The sequence below is a fragment of the Pinus tabuliformis genome, chromosome 3_1 (assembly GCF_031772625.1).
Source record: "Pinus tabuliformis cultivar Carrire ecotype Pingquan chromosome 3_1, CPIR1, whole genome shotgun sequence".
In the NCBI taxonomy this organism is placed as follows: Eukaryota; Viridiplantae; Streptophyta; class Pinopsida; order Pinales; family Pinaceae; genus Pinus; species Pinus tabuliformis.
Genome location: NC_142301.1, coordinates 648,903,297 through 648,920,167, shown reverse-complemented (window position 1 = coordinate 648,920,167; position 16,871 = coordinate 648,903,297).

Genomic DNA, 16,871 nt, shown 5'->3' with positions numbered 1-16,871 from the left:
CTTTTCACCTCAGCTCCTTGAACATAGCCAAGAGAGTTTGTTATATTTTCTTTGAGGAGTAAGCAGTGGCTCCAAAGCCCCTCACATGGGGTTAGTGATGTATGGTGTAATGATGTGTCTTGGAATTTTCGCTAAATTCAGAAACTTGCTAATAGACCAGCACATTTTCACACATGTATTGTATATGCTGTAAGACTAATATTTAACACTTGTAATGCATGTTTCTTGAACCTATGTTTAACACTTGAACTAATTCACTTCTTGTAATACACATATCTTAATGAAAATGTGTTGAATGTGATGTTAATGTTGTCTCGCCCATGTAGACTACTCTCTCGGACATCAGATAGACCTTTTGTTGGAAATAATACTGAGAGGGGGGTGAATCAGTATTATCAAATTCTTTTCAATATATCTTCCTTATTTATACTTTGAATAATTCTTCAAATATTGATCATTACTTTGTATGTCAGTATCATAAAATAATGAGCAGGAACAAGAAAAGCAAATAGTCACACAAAAGAACACCAGATATAAGGTGGAAACCCAATGTGGGTGAAAACCACCTGCTGCAATATGTCTCTATCTTCTTTTAATAAGAAACCCCTTTTACAATGATTTTGTACTGGTGCAGTCCTTTACCAGTACGCAGGCTACAACCTGCAGAGAGCTACAAGCCTCTTAGCTCTTGTACTAGCCAAGATACTAGTACGTAGGTGCTGGCCTACTGAAGGCTACAACCTTATCTTTCTTCCAGGGACCACGTTTCATAAATTTTCAGACTGGATCCATGAACATCAATCAATCATCAAGTATATCTGCATCAAACAATCTCCTTTTCCCAATTATCACTGAATCAAGTAAACACTTCTCTGACAGTTGTACCCAGAACACAGTAACAGTAACCACACACCAAATTCTGAACCCAGAATACTGCAGCAATAGACAGAGGCAGCTAGATCATAATTTAAAGATATACGCTACTTCAACAACCTGAAACCTGCGTGCAGATCTATAAAGGATAATTCCTTCTTTCAAATATTCAGACACTAATTAACCCAGATTGTCAGATTTATAGATCAAGCATGCGCCTCATATAACAGATCAAAATCATGCAAAGATACTATTATTCAAGCATAAAGATTATGACCCATCAAAAGAACTTATCCTTCTTTATGCGCTAAGGTTCCTCCTTCATTCAGATCCAGATCTGCACCATAACCCAATCACAAATATTTCAGATCTAACACTTATTAGATATTCAATTCATTCGATGATCCTTTGCCAAATGATCTCCTTCCTCTTTTATAGTCTTAGGCCTTCCACAATACCACGGTCCAAAACCATAGGATCAAAAAACTGTTGGACTAATACCATGAACCAACCATGAAAGTGCGTGAGATCAACACTTTTGGATGCAATACCACGGGCCAAAACCATAGGATCAAAAACTGTCAAACTAATACCATGAACCAACCATGAAAGTGCGTGAGATCAACACTTTTGGATGCAATACCACGGGCCAAAACCATAGGATCAAAAATTGTCAGACTAATACCATGAACCAACCATGAAAGTGCGTGAGATCAACACTTCTGACGAGGTACCATGTGTTAACACTCAGGTTGTTCCCTTTGACTCCCAAGGGAATACAGCCGAGGTAACCACTAACCAATCTTTGGGTCACACGTTCTAGCCTACCTATGACCAGAGAGGGCTCTCTCTTTATGTTTTCGCTTTGTTTGTGTAGAATTTTCTAGGCTAGCTATGATGCTCAAGGTTTGTTTTGGACTTGGTTGGATGATGATTTCAGTCAAGATATATATGTGCTCACTAGAATGTTCTAGGCCATTGGGCATGGAGTCAGTGGTCCTTTAGTAGTTTGGTGTGCTGTGTTGATACAGTAGTGATGCTGTAGAGCAGGATGAGTATCTGAGAAACAACGCTTTGAAATTATGATTGAGTGTGATGTATCCAGTTTATGAAAGGAAATTAAGAATCTTCCAATAAATTGATATGCAGAAAAAGTGAGAATATTATTTAGAAGCAGTGAAGAATTTCTAGATAACATTCATATTTATAGATTTAATGAAAAACATGAGCAATTAAGAATTCATGTCCATAGTTAATTCTGAAGAAAACATTTACAGCAATAAAAGATTGAGCACAAGGTGTAACCAAACATATCTTGCACTATCCCTTTTCTCTATTGCTAGATTAGTGAAACATGAGAATGATTTAATAACATAAGAAGACAAACAGAGATTAAGAAAAACTTATTATTCCATCAAACAACACAAGAATTATGCAACAGCACGCATATCATCAGCAAGACATCAAATTTTCAGGAAATCACTGAGCTGGTCCAGCCCTTTGTATTAGATAATCCGAAAGTATACGACACATTTGCCTCAGAGTGAAAATCCCCAACCCCTAATGCGTTGCTGAGGGGGGTATATATACAAAATTTACATGAGAAAATATCAAGGAAATGAGTTAATGGCTCATTAATGTTATGCCAACTCCTAGAGCCTTGTAGCTGAGAAAGTTAATGCTGTAGTAACTCTTCAGTGCTTTAGCTGTCCAAAATAGTCAGAAATTGTTGACTTGGTGGCTGTTGGAGTCGGCTGAGGGTACGCTTTCCAAAATTTGCGTATTTTCTTATCCTTTGGGCTAGTTGTCGTTGTCCATATGCTGAGTCACTTTTCAACTGCCTTAAATGCTGATTTTATTTTACTGTTTGTCTTCTAGTGAGTTGGAGCTGGCAATGACTGAGCACCTGAGGCTATCGTGGAAAAATTTGAAGCATTGCCTGCCACCAATCCTCCTTGGGCAACTGATGTCTTCGAATTTTTACTAAAGTTACATCGGCCTCTGTATATCTGTAAAAATTTGGAGGAATTTCAAAAAGGTGCTTTACCTCATTTTCAATAAAAAAACAGGCCTTCAAGTTTATTGTATAGGCTCTGTCCTGTTGGGGGCCCTGCTTCCTCATAAGTACTGCCAGATGCAGTGATTTGATTTTCAATATAAGTGGCCATTCTGTTGGTATACTGCTCTCTGGATATCAGTCTTCCTGCACTGCTTAGTAGGCTGGGCAGTCCTTTTGCTTGCAGTGCTGCCATTTTGAGTTGGTACTCATCCACCTCAGCCTGTATTTCATAGCACTTCCTCTCCATAGTTTGTACATAATTCCTGTGAGTGAGTACCTTCTTAGCTGTGAGGACAACCTCTGTTCTGTTGACTATGCCAATGGCTGCCAGTTCCTCCTTTTCTTGTCTGTTCAAAAAGTCTATCATTCTATTGGCCTGGTCAGGCCTGTTTCCCAGCGCTGTCTTGGCCCTTTGAATCTCTGTCTGTGCCTGGCCAATTAAATCCATTTGCTCATGTATAGTCTTAATTGACTTCCATTGCTTAGTGATGGATTGGTCAATTTTGGCCCATAGACTTCTTTTTATTTCAGCCATGGTGCTTTCCAGATTCAGCTCCTTCTCCAAGGCCTTTATCTTTTCTTTTAGGGCCTTTATTTCTCTGCCTTGTTCTGCCACAGTCATTTTTGATTTATCATATTTGGCATCTAATTCTGCCAATTTTTCCTTGGCCTGTTTTATTTCATTTTCCTGGAGCTCCATTTCTTTAACTGCCTTAGTCAATTCTTCCACGCTTGTGCTAGAATCTGGAGCTGTTGTTGTTGCTGCTGCTTCTGTTGTGGGAGCCACTGCTGCCTCTATAGTTGTTGCAGTGGTTGAAGTAGTTGGAGGAGCTTGGGATGTGGATTCCCCCTGTTTATCTTGCAATGCTCCTTCAAGCTCTTTCTCCAAATCGAGGACCTTCTGGTTTAGCTGCATTATGAGGTCTAGTTGCTCATCGACCTACTTTTCCTTTTGTAGTTCTGCTGTTTGAGGGTGTTCTGTGGGCAACAACTTTAACCTCTTTTTTAGTGCATTGAGGTCATCCTCCTTTTTCTTCATAAGGGCCCTTACACCCTTTGGATCCTTAGGATCATGCCCTAGGTCGATAATGATGTCCTCAAGTGATTTTATTCTGTTGTCTTTGGCTAGGGAGGACATTCTTTCAAAATCCAACTGAATGTTGGTATTTTTCAGTGACTCTTTTAGTTCATGGGCCATGGTTGCCCTATCCACTAAGGTTGCATAGACCATCTCTCCAGTCTACTTGTGGAGTTCTATTTGGTCCATGGGATGGATGTCTTTGGCCATGACCTCCACCCTTGTCTTCACATAATCTGCAGCTGATTTAGGATGGGGCACTGTAGGTTTGAAATGACTGAGGATCATTTTCTCCTCTTGAATGTCATATATAGACATTAGCCTTTCTTTCTAGGCTGGTGTTGCATTTAGAAATTGTTTGTAGACTTCCACCCTCAGCAAGTCATTCTCTGCCTTGATTTGCTTGAAAGAAGCCTTAGTGCTTTTGGGCTTCTTGCTCTGCTGAGAGGAGGAGGACACCTCCAAACCGAGTTGTAATCCTTTCTCCTGCTTAAAGGAGCTTGTACCTGTATGTTGGCTGCCCTCCCTGTCTTTCCTTGAACTGTCAAGGACTTCTTCAGTGATGTCTTCTACCTCTGGGGAGTCAACCCTTTGCCTTTTGGTCTGGGGTTGTTGGGAGGATCCACTAGCAGGAGTGGACTCTTCTCTGTCTCTTTTCGTACCCCTCTCCTCCTGTACTGGGGTCTGCAAAATTGGAGCTATTGGTGGCTCAGTTTGTGGAGGGGGAGTCTGCTCTTGTTGCTGCTCTGATTGCTGCTCTGGTTGCTGCCCACTTGAAGGGGTAGGCTTTTCTTTCACGGTTTCTTCTTCAGCATCCATTATTCCTTTCCCTTTGTCTATACCTGGTGCTGCTGTAGAAGGTGCCTGTGTGGCTGGTGCAGCTCTTGTGGCTGAGGTCCCTTCTCCTGCTGAGTGCGGTCGTTTGAAGGGTACCTGCTGCACAGAATCTAGGTCAAGAGTCTTTTCCAATTCCTTGACATTCTTTTGCATTATCTCTTCTTCAGCTAATTTTTCAATTAAAGTATCCTGCTGCCATTCTTGTTGGTTGGCATATTTTTCAATGTGTGGATATTTGAAATGCTTATAACCTAGTAGCCTGTACTTGACTCTTCTAGCAGTAATGAAGCCTTCAGGGTCGTAAGGGACCCACCGGAAGCTGTGTGATAGCTTGTATTTGTCTTTGAGGATTAGGTCAGCATCTTCCCATCCTTCTTTTTTATTCATGATGAAGGGGCCCAAGTGGTGCTTGAACTTTAGATGGGCTTTCTTTTTAGAGCTGTGAAAGTGAGTGAGGTCAGAGTGAATTAACTGCCTATAATACTCCAAGGCAAATATCCTCATGGGCACATATTTTGGGAGCCTGTATGGACAGAGCTCACAGCCATAGACTCTGATGACTGTATGATCCTCATATAGGTACCAATCACCTATTTTGTAATTCTTGGAGAGCTGCAGGACCTTCTGTATTTCAATTGATATTCTAGGAGGAGGGGACCTCATCAATAAGCAAGAGACAGGGTATACAAATTGATCAATAAATTCACAATAGGAATAGGGTGAATTTTGGACTTCATGAAAGACAGATGTCCAGAAGATAACAGATCTTCTTTCCCCTTTATAATCCAGCTTTTTGATGTAGCATGGAAAAACCTCGGACTAATAGTACATGAAAAGGTGGTAGATATAGGATGAGTACTTGAAGACGCCCTGTCTGTCTACTTTGCACAACTGATCATGAATCTTGTTAGCTATGAACTTGGCAAAGTTATATTTGCGGGCAAGGGGTTGGCCTGGGCTGTAAGCAGCTAACAATACCAGCATTGTTTCATCCACATGCTCACTGGTTCTGTATCCAAACACATAAGCAATCATGTCCAGCAATAGTCTGCCTACCTCAATAAAATAGACATCCAAGTAGGGAGGTGGCCCTGTGGGCTGGCATTCAGGTCTCATAAATGTCTTGGTGATCTTCTGAATATCCTCACTGGTCATCTTGGCACCAGTGTCCAGTAGATAATTCATGGAAAAAGGGAACAGCAGCTCAGTTTGATCAAAGTGGAGCATCTTATTGATGGATTCAGGATTAATGTGAAAGAGGATGCTCCCAGATGGAGACTTAATAGCTCTGTGCTACACATCATAATTTTCAGCACATAGGCGAATAATCTCAGGAAAAACATTGACAGAGGGGAGACAGTAGTATGGCAGATTTGACTCCCATATCCCATATGTATCCTGGCCATTCAGGTAGTCATCTCTTAATTGCCTGAAGGTCTGCAAAAAGTCCTTGTTACCCACAAAGTCTTGGATGAGGTAGTCCCTGTCAGCAAGAGGCAAGGACTCCAGGTCTTTATTTGGTGCATTTATAGGAGCAACACTGAGGGCTGTGGGTGCAGGAGCAGCCATTATGTAATCTGAATTTGAACAAGGTGAGTGCAATGGTTTGCAAGGTTCCTCAAAGCTTAAGTGACAGGCTTACTGTAGATAATGCTTGAAATTTTGTTCAAAGTGGAATAAGCAGGCTTGGCAGACTTGTCTCTGCTATTTTTTTGGTAAATTCACAGGGATTGTGAATTGATGAGGATGATTGCAGAGGGTGGGCGGGCTTCAATTTGGCGACATGCAGACTTGGGCCTCCACCTGGCAAAAGGGAACAATGCCGAGCAACTCAGGGCTAAATTTGTAATTGTCAAGCCGTGAATTATCGTTTGAATGTCAAATTCATGGAGCTGGGGCAATGTGGGTTGATTTAATTGCAAATTAAGTAGTGGACAGTGTGCAATTTAGGATTTGACCGATGCTTATTGGAGAATTCGCATAGAAATGGCATGCATAGGGGCGAAACAAGGAACTTGCGGTGAATACCTGGAAAAATAGCACTGAACGTCCTCGTGCCGAGCAGGGGGAGCTCACCGCAGCTGGATTGACAAGTTATGGCAGCCGCAACTTTGAATTTGATGGTTCGGAGGCAATTTCGCGGTGAACAGGTTAATAGTGGCTGCATCCTTTTCGCTTGAAAATGACAACAAACGGCTAGTTTGGCTGTTTTTAACGATAAATTTGGACAAAAAGGGTCATTGGCGTTTTTTCCACCAATGACATCAGCATGACGTCATGGCGGGCCCGAGGTACGGAGGGTGACGTGGACGCTGAGCTGGAGGCCAGCGTGGACGGACATGGTGGCGGGCGGAGAACAGTGGCAGGGCTACGTGGAGGGCCACGCGGTGCGGGGGTGGGCGGAGGTCGCGCAACGTCATGGTGACGTGTAGTTGACGTAGCAGGGGAGGTGGTAAGTGGGGAGGTGGTAAGCGGTCTCCCCGCACCACCTTTGCACAAAGGCGGTATCGGGGAGGGGGGCCCCGAACAACCCCGCCGCTTGCCACGCGTCCTGGGTACGGCCCCCAATACCGCCATTCCCCGGACGTTAAAGGGCGACGGGTCGGGATCTGATATTGACCGCCCACCGTTAGATCTGGGGCGGCGGAAGATGAACGGCTGGCGGGAGTTTCCGACCGTTCGTGCATGTTGGGGGGGACCCGCCCGCATATTAAAATATTCATTTTAATATTTGGGACGCGGGACTTTAGGTATTGGGATTTCGGTGGGTTTTGTATTAGTCTGTTGGGGGAATAAGGGTTATGGTTAGGTTTGAGTGAAGGGAAAGGGGCTCTTTGATGAAATTCTTTAGGAAAAGAGGGGAGATGATGGATTAGGGGGAGGTTATTACTCTAACCAGAGGCTAGAGTAATCCCATGACAGGGTTGACCATAGTCCCTGGTGGACTAATGTCTCCCTTAAACAAATTTATTTAGCTATAGTGCTAACAAGGGGGGATATTATACATGTTTAGGGGTTTATACACCATGGTGTTATAATAGTAGGGGGAAGGGAAACATAAGGGATTTAGTGTAGATACAGTCAGTAGTTAGTACTGGGGGGAATGAGAATGGGAAATGGTGTTTACTAAGCTTTTTTGGGAATCAAACTTAGTCAGGGAGTAGATCAAAATGAAAAGAATTTTTACACAAGAAATGTGGCTTCTTTTCAAAGAAAGAAGTCATTTATGACATCAAATTTGTATAAATGAAGAGCACAAGGAGGACTGGTCAGGCAGATCCTGCAGTCCTCATGGGAGGTTAGTAAGAAACTTTGAAGGGAATGAGGGAAGTTAGTGATGACTTTAGCACTTTGCCACTTAGGCCACTGCTCTTGCCTTTTCTGCTGATGGCCACTTTGATTTACTCCAAGTGATGTACTTGGATTTAGCTTTCTGCAACATTCCACTGCCTACCCTGCCTATTTCCTAGCATTTTTTGTTACTTCAAGGAGGGTGCACTTGGACTTGCAAACCCTTAGGTGCCTTTTCTTTTCCTTTGGCTTTTCTTTTGATTTTCTATCTAAGGCTATCCTTATTGCTTCCAAGGCCCCAGATTAAACAGTTGGGAACCTTCTTTCTCTACCTAACTACTTTGTCTGCCAAGATTGAACTGTTTGGACAGACTTCTTTCTCTAATCTATAACAAAAATTGAAACATGGCCTGACCCAGCTTAAGCTGTTGGATCACCCATTGGGAGATAGGGCAGCATCAACCAAATGTAAATGTGTGTCTTCCATCAGAATATGAGATCTTTGCATCCCCAAAGTAGATCATATTGGCACTTCCCATGCCAATCATGAAAAATGAAACCTATTGGTATAGGTAGCTAACACCATGGTCCAAAACCATAGGTTCAAATACCAAGGACTAACTACCACGGACCAAAGGTAAGTTCTCCAACATATACACGCTTTTCTTTGCATGAAAGTGCGTAAACTTTTCTCTACATGAAATAAACGTTTCTCTGCATAAAAGTGCGTGAAAATTTCTCTACATGAAATAAACTCTTCTCTGCATTAAAGTGCGTGAACTTTTCTCTACATGAAATAAACTTTTCTCTGCATAAAAGTGCGTGAACTTTTCTCTACATAAAAGTGTGTGAACCTTTCTCTACATGAAATAAACTTTTCTCTGCATAAAAGTGCGTGAACTTTTATCTACAGGAAATAAACTTCTCTCTGCATAAAAGTGCGTGAACTTTTCTCTACATGAAATAAACGTTTATCTTCATGAAAGTACGTGAACTTTGCTACACTATAATTTATCATCTTAGATGAGTGGGTTGCCATCAAGTACAACATATGTATCATAATGCCAACAATCTCCCCCTTTGGACTTGATGGCAACAACAACCAATCACTCTCCCCATTTGACATCAAGGGCAAAGGGTTATGCTCCCCCTAAGAACATGCTCCCCCTGACTATAAACCAGATCTGCAAAGAAGAACCATAATCCATCAAACACCATAAATGACCATGAAAGAGAGATAGAGACGTATTGCAGCAATATTCATACCAGCATCCATGATCTCCTTCTCTACTTCCTCCATAATGCCAACAATGCATGATATGCTCCCCCTGAACCTGTGCCATTCGATCTTTGACCAATCCGCAACCCAGCACATGTACGCATATACTTCAGATGAACCTTGCGTACAACCAACAATCAGAAGAGATTCAACAACAAGATGATGCATCAACAACCCCCAGCTTTTGCCTGAGGTATTCAAGGGTCTCCCTAGGCAATGGTTTGGTGAGTATATCAGCAACCTGTTCCTTAGAAGGAACATACTCCAACTTGACATTTTGTTCAAGAACTTGTTCCCGGAGAAAGTGATACTTGATTGGTATGTGCCTGGTTTTTGAATGCATGACTGGGTTCTTTGAAATGCTGATTGCACTTGTATTGTCACATAAGATGGAGATGGGTGGTGTACAAGTGATTTGAAAATCCTACAAGGTCAGCATCATCCAAAGGAGTTGAGTGCAGCAATATGCAGCAGCAACATATTCTGCTTCAGCTGTAGACAAGGCAATCGAACTCTGTTTCTTGCTGAACCAAGATACTAATCTGGAACCCATAAAGAATGCACCACCACTTGTGCTCTTCCTGTCATCCACGCTTCCGGCCCAATCTGCATCAGTATAAGCATGAAGTGTGAGATCTGTATCTCTAGGATACCATAAGACATAATTTTGAGTCCCTTGAAGATATCTGAAGATTCTCTTTACTGCCTGAAGATGAGTTTCCCTTGGATTTGCCTAAAATCTTCCAACTATTCCCATTGTATGCATGATGTCTGGTCGGGTACCTGTCAAATAAAGTAGACTTCCAATCATAGATCTGTAGGTTGGTTGATTTACTGCTGCTGATTCATCATTTGCACTGAGGCTACATCCTGTGACCATGGGTGTACATACTGGTTTTGCATCTTCCATGCCATATTTCTTCAAAATCTGCTTGAGATACTTGGTTTGAGACAAGAAGATCCCTCCTTCCTTTTGTTGGATTTGCAGGCCAAGAAAATATGTCAATTCTCCAAGCAAGGACATTTTGAATTCTTTCTGCATCACCAAGGCAAAGCTTTGACTCATAGATTCTTCATTGCTGCCAAAGATAATGTCAACTACATACACAACAAGTATTAGCAATTTTTCATTTTCAATTTTTATATAAAGATTTCTATCTGCTGATCCTTTTGAAAAACCTTGTTGATGAAGATATTTGTCCAAACAATAGTACCAAGCCCTTGGAGCTTGTTGAATACCATAGAGAGCCTTTTTCAGTCTGCATACAAGATTTGGATCATTTCCAAGAATGAAACCATCTGGCTACTCAATGTATACTTCTTCTTCTAAGTCTCCATTCAGAAACGTTGATTTCACGTCCATTTGAAATACTTTGAACTTTTGAAAGCTTGAGAGAACAAGGAACATTCGAATGGCCTCAAGTCTTGCAACAGGAGCAAAAGTTTCCTCAAAATCTATTCCTTCTTGCTGTGCATACCCTTTACAAACAAGCCTTACCTTGTTTCTAATTACTTCCCCATTTTTATTCAACTTATTTTTGAAGACCCATTTTGTCCCTATAACATTCTTATCCTTTGGTCTAGGAACCAACTCCCAAGTGTTGTTCTTTTCGATCTGCTCAAGTTCTTCATCCATTGCTTTGACCCAACATTCATCTTTGCATGCCTCTTTTACATTTTGTGGTTCAGTGGAGGAGAGTAATGCCAAATAGCTTGAAGATTCTACAATTGTTCTTCTTGTTTGTACACCTGCTTCTTTCTGCCCCAAAATCTGAGATTCTGGATGATTCTTCTGAACGTACTGGGATGGAGTCTTCTCTTCTATCCTTATCTATTCCTCTGGTGCTTCTTGAGGTTCTTCTTCTTCATCACTCTGTCTTTGAGGGTAGTCTTCATCTTCTTCGATATTTTCATGATTTACTTGCCTAGGAATGTATCCCTTTTCATCAACCACTACATCAATGCTGTCAACAATTCTTCCAAGTCTTTTATTGTAGCACTTATATGCTTTGCTGTGTGGAGAATAACCAAGAAGAATGCCTTCATCTGCTCTAGGTTCAAGTTTGCCAAGTTGCTCATCAGTATTCTTAATATAGCATTTGCTCCCAAAGATTTTGAAGTGCTTTACCGAAGGAGTCTCACCATACCAGAGCTCATGAGGAGTTTGAGTGTTGTTCACTCGGACATTTGTTTTGTTGAGAATAACAACCGCAGCATATGCAGCTTCACCCCAGAAAGTTGCGGGAGTTCCAGACTCATCAAGCATAGCACGGGCCATTTGTTGGACTGTTCTGTTCATCCTTTCCACCACTCCATTTTGCTGAGGAGTTCTAGCTGTAGAGAATTCCCTTCTTATCCCATGTTCTTCACAGAAATCGAAAAATTCATTTGAGGTAAACTCCCCACCTCTGTCAAACCTGAGACACTTAATTTTGTAACCTGATTCATTTTCAACCAAGGCTTTGAAGGATTTGAATTTCTCGAATGCTTCGTCTTTGTGCTTCATAAGTCCTAACCAAACAAACCTGGAGAAATCATCAATGAATAATATCAAGCATTCTTCTCCTCGAGGTGTCCTTTTCCTAAATGGACCACATACATCTGTATGGACTAGCTCAAGAGGCATGCTAGCTGATCCTTCTTTCTCTGGAAAGTTAGTTCTGGTTTCCTTTCCAAACTGACATGATTTGCATATGGTGTTGTCTGGAATTTTGATATCTGGAAGACCACGAACAGCCTGATATTTGCATGCTTTCCTTATTTGTGAAAAGCTTAGATGCCCCAACCTCCGGTGCCATAACCAGTGTTCATCATCCTTGCTCAAATAGCCTTGTTGTTGTCCTTCTTCAAATATGTATAGCTTATTTGGAGTTCTTCTACCTTTGATCACTGTTTCACCTGTATCAAGATCACGAACGCGACATCCGTTTGAGCTAAATATTACCTCGGTTCCTTGATCACACATCTGGCTGACACTTAGAAGATTATGCTTCAATCCATCAAGATACAAAACATTTCCAGCTTTGACCTTTTCTTTTAACTGAGCAGTGCCTTTTCCTTTTATAGCTGCAGGAGTATCATTTCCAAAAGAAACTTTCTTTCCCTTTTCTAAAGCAGAATATGGTTCAAGTTTTTCTTTATCACCTGTCATATGTTTCGAACATCCACTGTCAATGTACCATATATTTTCTTGTCCTTCTGCATAAAATTCTATCCCACATCTTTCTGTTTGTGGTTCCTTTATTCTCCATGTTCTGGTGCTTGAGGCTTGTTCCTTTGTCTGCTGAAACCTGCTCTTGCATTCAGAATCTTCATGACCAAAGTTATTGCAAATAGAACATTCAACTTCATTTTGAGCCGAAAAGTTGTTATAGGTCCTTTTTGTAATCTCGATCATACTTCTTTGTTTTTGAGGTTCTCTAGTCATGATCGTTTTATATGCAACACATTGAGCTACTTTGTGACCAAAGTTATGGCAAGAGAAACATTTCCCATTGAAGAAACTTCTTCGATTATCAAATCTACCGGCCAAATGATTGTAATTTCTATTGTCATCCATTCTTGAAGCAAATTGAGAAGATTTTACCTGTGGCTAGTTGTATCTTTTGTTCATCCTTAAGATAGATTGCCACTGGTTTACCTGATAGTCTTTGTTCGTTCTTGATGTAATTCGTCCCTGCTTTACCTGGTGATCTCCATTGTGCTTTTGCTCATTCCTTCTTGCTGCATCAAGATAACTCTTTGAGGTGGATGCTTGAGATGTTTCTCCATTATACCCCAGACCTGTCTTGTTTAGCGGAGAACGCTGTACATTGATGATCTCATCCAGAGTTTCAGATCCTTTGACAAACTTAAGATTAATAGCCTTTGTTTTCTCAATTTCTTTTCTAAGGCCAACAATTTCACCTTCTAACTTTTCAAGATATTTTTCTTTTTCATCAATTTGAAATTGTAGAGTATCAATGATCATATTCTTTTCTTCTATACATGTCTTAAGTCTAGAAATCTCATCATAAAAACTATCCACATCTATAGCATCCATGTAATCATCATCTTCAAATGCCATTAAAAGTTTATAGTCATTACCTCGTTCATCTTCATCACTATTGGAAATAATAATGAGAGGGGGGGTGAATCAGTATTATCAAATTCTTTTCAATATATCTTCCTTATTTATATTTTGAATAATTCTTCAAATATTGATCATTACTTTGTATGTCAGTATCATAAAATAATGAGCAGGAACAAGAAAAGAAAATAGTCACACAAAAGAACACCAGATATAAGGTGGAAACCCAATGTGGGTGAAAACCACCTGCTGCAATATGTCTCTATCTTCTTTTAATAAGAAACTCCTTTTACAATGATTTTTTACTGGTGCAGTCCTTTACCAGTACGCAGGCTACAACCTGCAGAGAGCTACAACCCTCTTAGCTCTTGTACTAGCCAAGATACTAGTACGTAGGTGCTAGCCTACTGAAGGCTACAACCTTCTCTTTCTTCCAGGGACCACGTTTCATAAATTTTCAGACTGGATCCATGAACATCAATCAATCATCAAGTATATCTGCATCAAACAATCTCCTTTTCCCAATTAGCACTGAATCAAGTGAACACTTCTCTGACAGCTGTACCCAGAACACAGTAACAGTAACCACACACCAAATTCTGAACCCAGAATACTGCAACAATAGACAGAGGCAGCTAGATCATAATTTAAAGATATACGCTACTTCAACAACCTGAAACCTGCGTGCAGATCTATAAAGGATAATTCCTTCTTTCAAATATTCAGACACTAATTAACCCAGATTGTTAGATTTATAGATCAAGCATGCGCCTCATATAACAGATCAAAATCATGCAAAGATACTATTATTCAAGCATAAATATTATGACCCATCAAAAGAACTTATCCTTCTTTATGCACTAAGGTTCCTCCTTCATTCAGATCCAGATCTGCACCATAACCCAATCACAAATATTTCAGATCTAGCACTTATTAGATATTCAATTCATTCGATGATCCTTTGCCAAATGATCTCCTTCCTCTTTTATAGTCTTAGGCCTTCCACAATACCACGGTCCAAAACCATAGGATCAAAAAACTGTTGGACTAATACCATGAACCAACCATGAAAGTGCATGAGATCAACACTTTTGGATGCAATACCATGGGCCAAAACCATAGGATCAAAAACAGTCGAACTAATACCATGAACCAACCATGAAAGTGCGTGAGATCAACACTTTTGGATGCAATACCATGGGCCAAAACCATAGGATCAAAAACTGTCAGACTAATACCATGAACCAACCATGAAAGTGCGTGAGATCAACACTTCTGACGAGGTACCATGGTCCAAAACCATAGGTTCAAATACCAAGGACTAACTACCACGGACCAAAGGTAAGTTCTCCAACATATACGCGCTTTTCTTTGCATGAAAGTGCGTAAAATTTTCTCTACATGAAATAAACTTTTCTCTGCATAAAAGTGCGTGAACATTTCTCTACATGAAATAAACTCTTCTTTGCATAAAAGTGTGTGAACTTTTCTCTACATGAAATAAACTTTTCTCTTCATAAAAGTTCGTGAACTTTTCTCTAGATGAAATAAACTTTTCTCTGCATAAAAGTGCGTGAACCTTTCTCTACATGAAATAAACTTTTCTCTGCATAAAAGTGCGTGAACTTTTATCCACAGGAAATAAACTTCTCTCTGCATAAAAGTGCGTGAACTTTTCTCTACATGAAATAAACTTTTATCTTCATGAAAGTGCGTGAACTTTGCTGCACTATAATTTATCATCTTAGATGAGTGGGTTGCCATCAATTACAACATATGTATCGTAATGCCAACACCTTTCACATAAAACTTTCTATAATAATTGCTGCACTCATTCTGACTAATCTACTAAGTGTTATATTACGTGCTATATTCCCTTGTGTGTTTTGACTGCCACATCTGTGTGGACTGTTCCACCAAAATCTATGCATTTCCTATTCTGTTATGTTTTCCTAGTAGAGTTGGGACTTCTCCCAACCAACCTGGGGTTCACTCTCACCCTCTATCCCTCTACAGTGAAAGAACCATTGGCACAAGTAACACTTACACTCACTAGGCATGCAAACCTCACTTCTCGAATACAAAGAATACCACTCTCCTATGCTGATAAGCAAGAGTTGGGGCAAATCCTTAAGATAGGCAACCGGGCCATCATACCAGATGGGACTCCCACACCAAATGGTGTGAGGTCTAGTTGGGAATTCACATTGGGTTGATCCCCTAAATATTGGTGGATCCAGCACCATTAACATTTCTAGCACTAGAAGGAGGGAAGCCAGTTGTATATGGTTGAACTTCCTCTCACACTCACTCATCAACAATCTGGTCAAGGAAGTAACTCACACTCCCTCTCACTTGCATGCAACTCTGCAGTTGATTACTCTTCACCTCCCAGGATTGAACATGAGATTCTGTATCATCAACTTCACTCCATTCGTCCCATCGCTTGCCAGTTCATGAAATAATTCAGACTGATCCCAGGCATATAACATCTTCCATATACATCAAGGAAGCCAAAAGCCACTCCTACAAGAGTTGTTCTATCATCAGTGGGAGAAGCAGTCCTTGCCACACTTGAAGGTTTGACAGAAGCTACTGAAGATTGAGAGGAACCTCCGGTCTTCTAGCAAGGCGAGCAAGACGCTCTTGTGATATTGAGATCATACTCCAGTACAGGAGGCAGAGGCAATGACAGTGGAGGAGGCGGAGGCGGAGTTGAACCAATGAACTCAGAGCTGGAAACATTTGATTCTGAAAGAGAGGAGGAGGATGAAGAAGAAGAAGAGATGGCTAACCCAAATCTAGAATGGATGACTCAGGGTCAATTGGCTCTCCCGGATGTTTTGCACAAGATGCTGAAGCAGGTGGAGAGAATGAACATCAATTTTGACCAAGACAGCATGGTGGAGGAAAAAGACCATTTGGATAACTTCTACCTATAGTTATAGACCCTTGAGGTACAACATGATGGTGTAGCTTGTAGATTGTTCCCATGTACCTCAGATGCTCACACAGCTACATGGTATCACAACTTTCCACCAAACTCCATATAGAACTGGGGTGCATTCAAATGCATGTTCCTTGAAAGTTTTGATGATGACAAAACCCTAGCTATGTTACTAAAAGAACTGGGAAGCTTGAAGATATAGGGGAAAGAAAAGGTAAAAGAATTCAACTAAAGGTTTACACACATATTGAACATTTTTTTAGCGGACAAAAAACCTCATGACTCCATCACTGTTGATTACTACATGTTCGCACTGTCAACCAACATTGTGCAGTTCGTAAAGTGAGCTACAAAACCAACGCTTTTGGAAAACTGCGAAGAGGCTATTGCTGTAGAGAAACACCTGCGTGCAATTAGAGTTATCAAGGATGATGAACC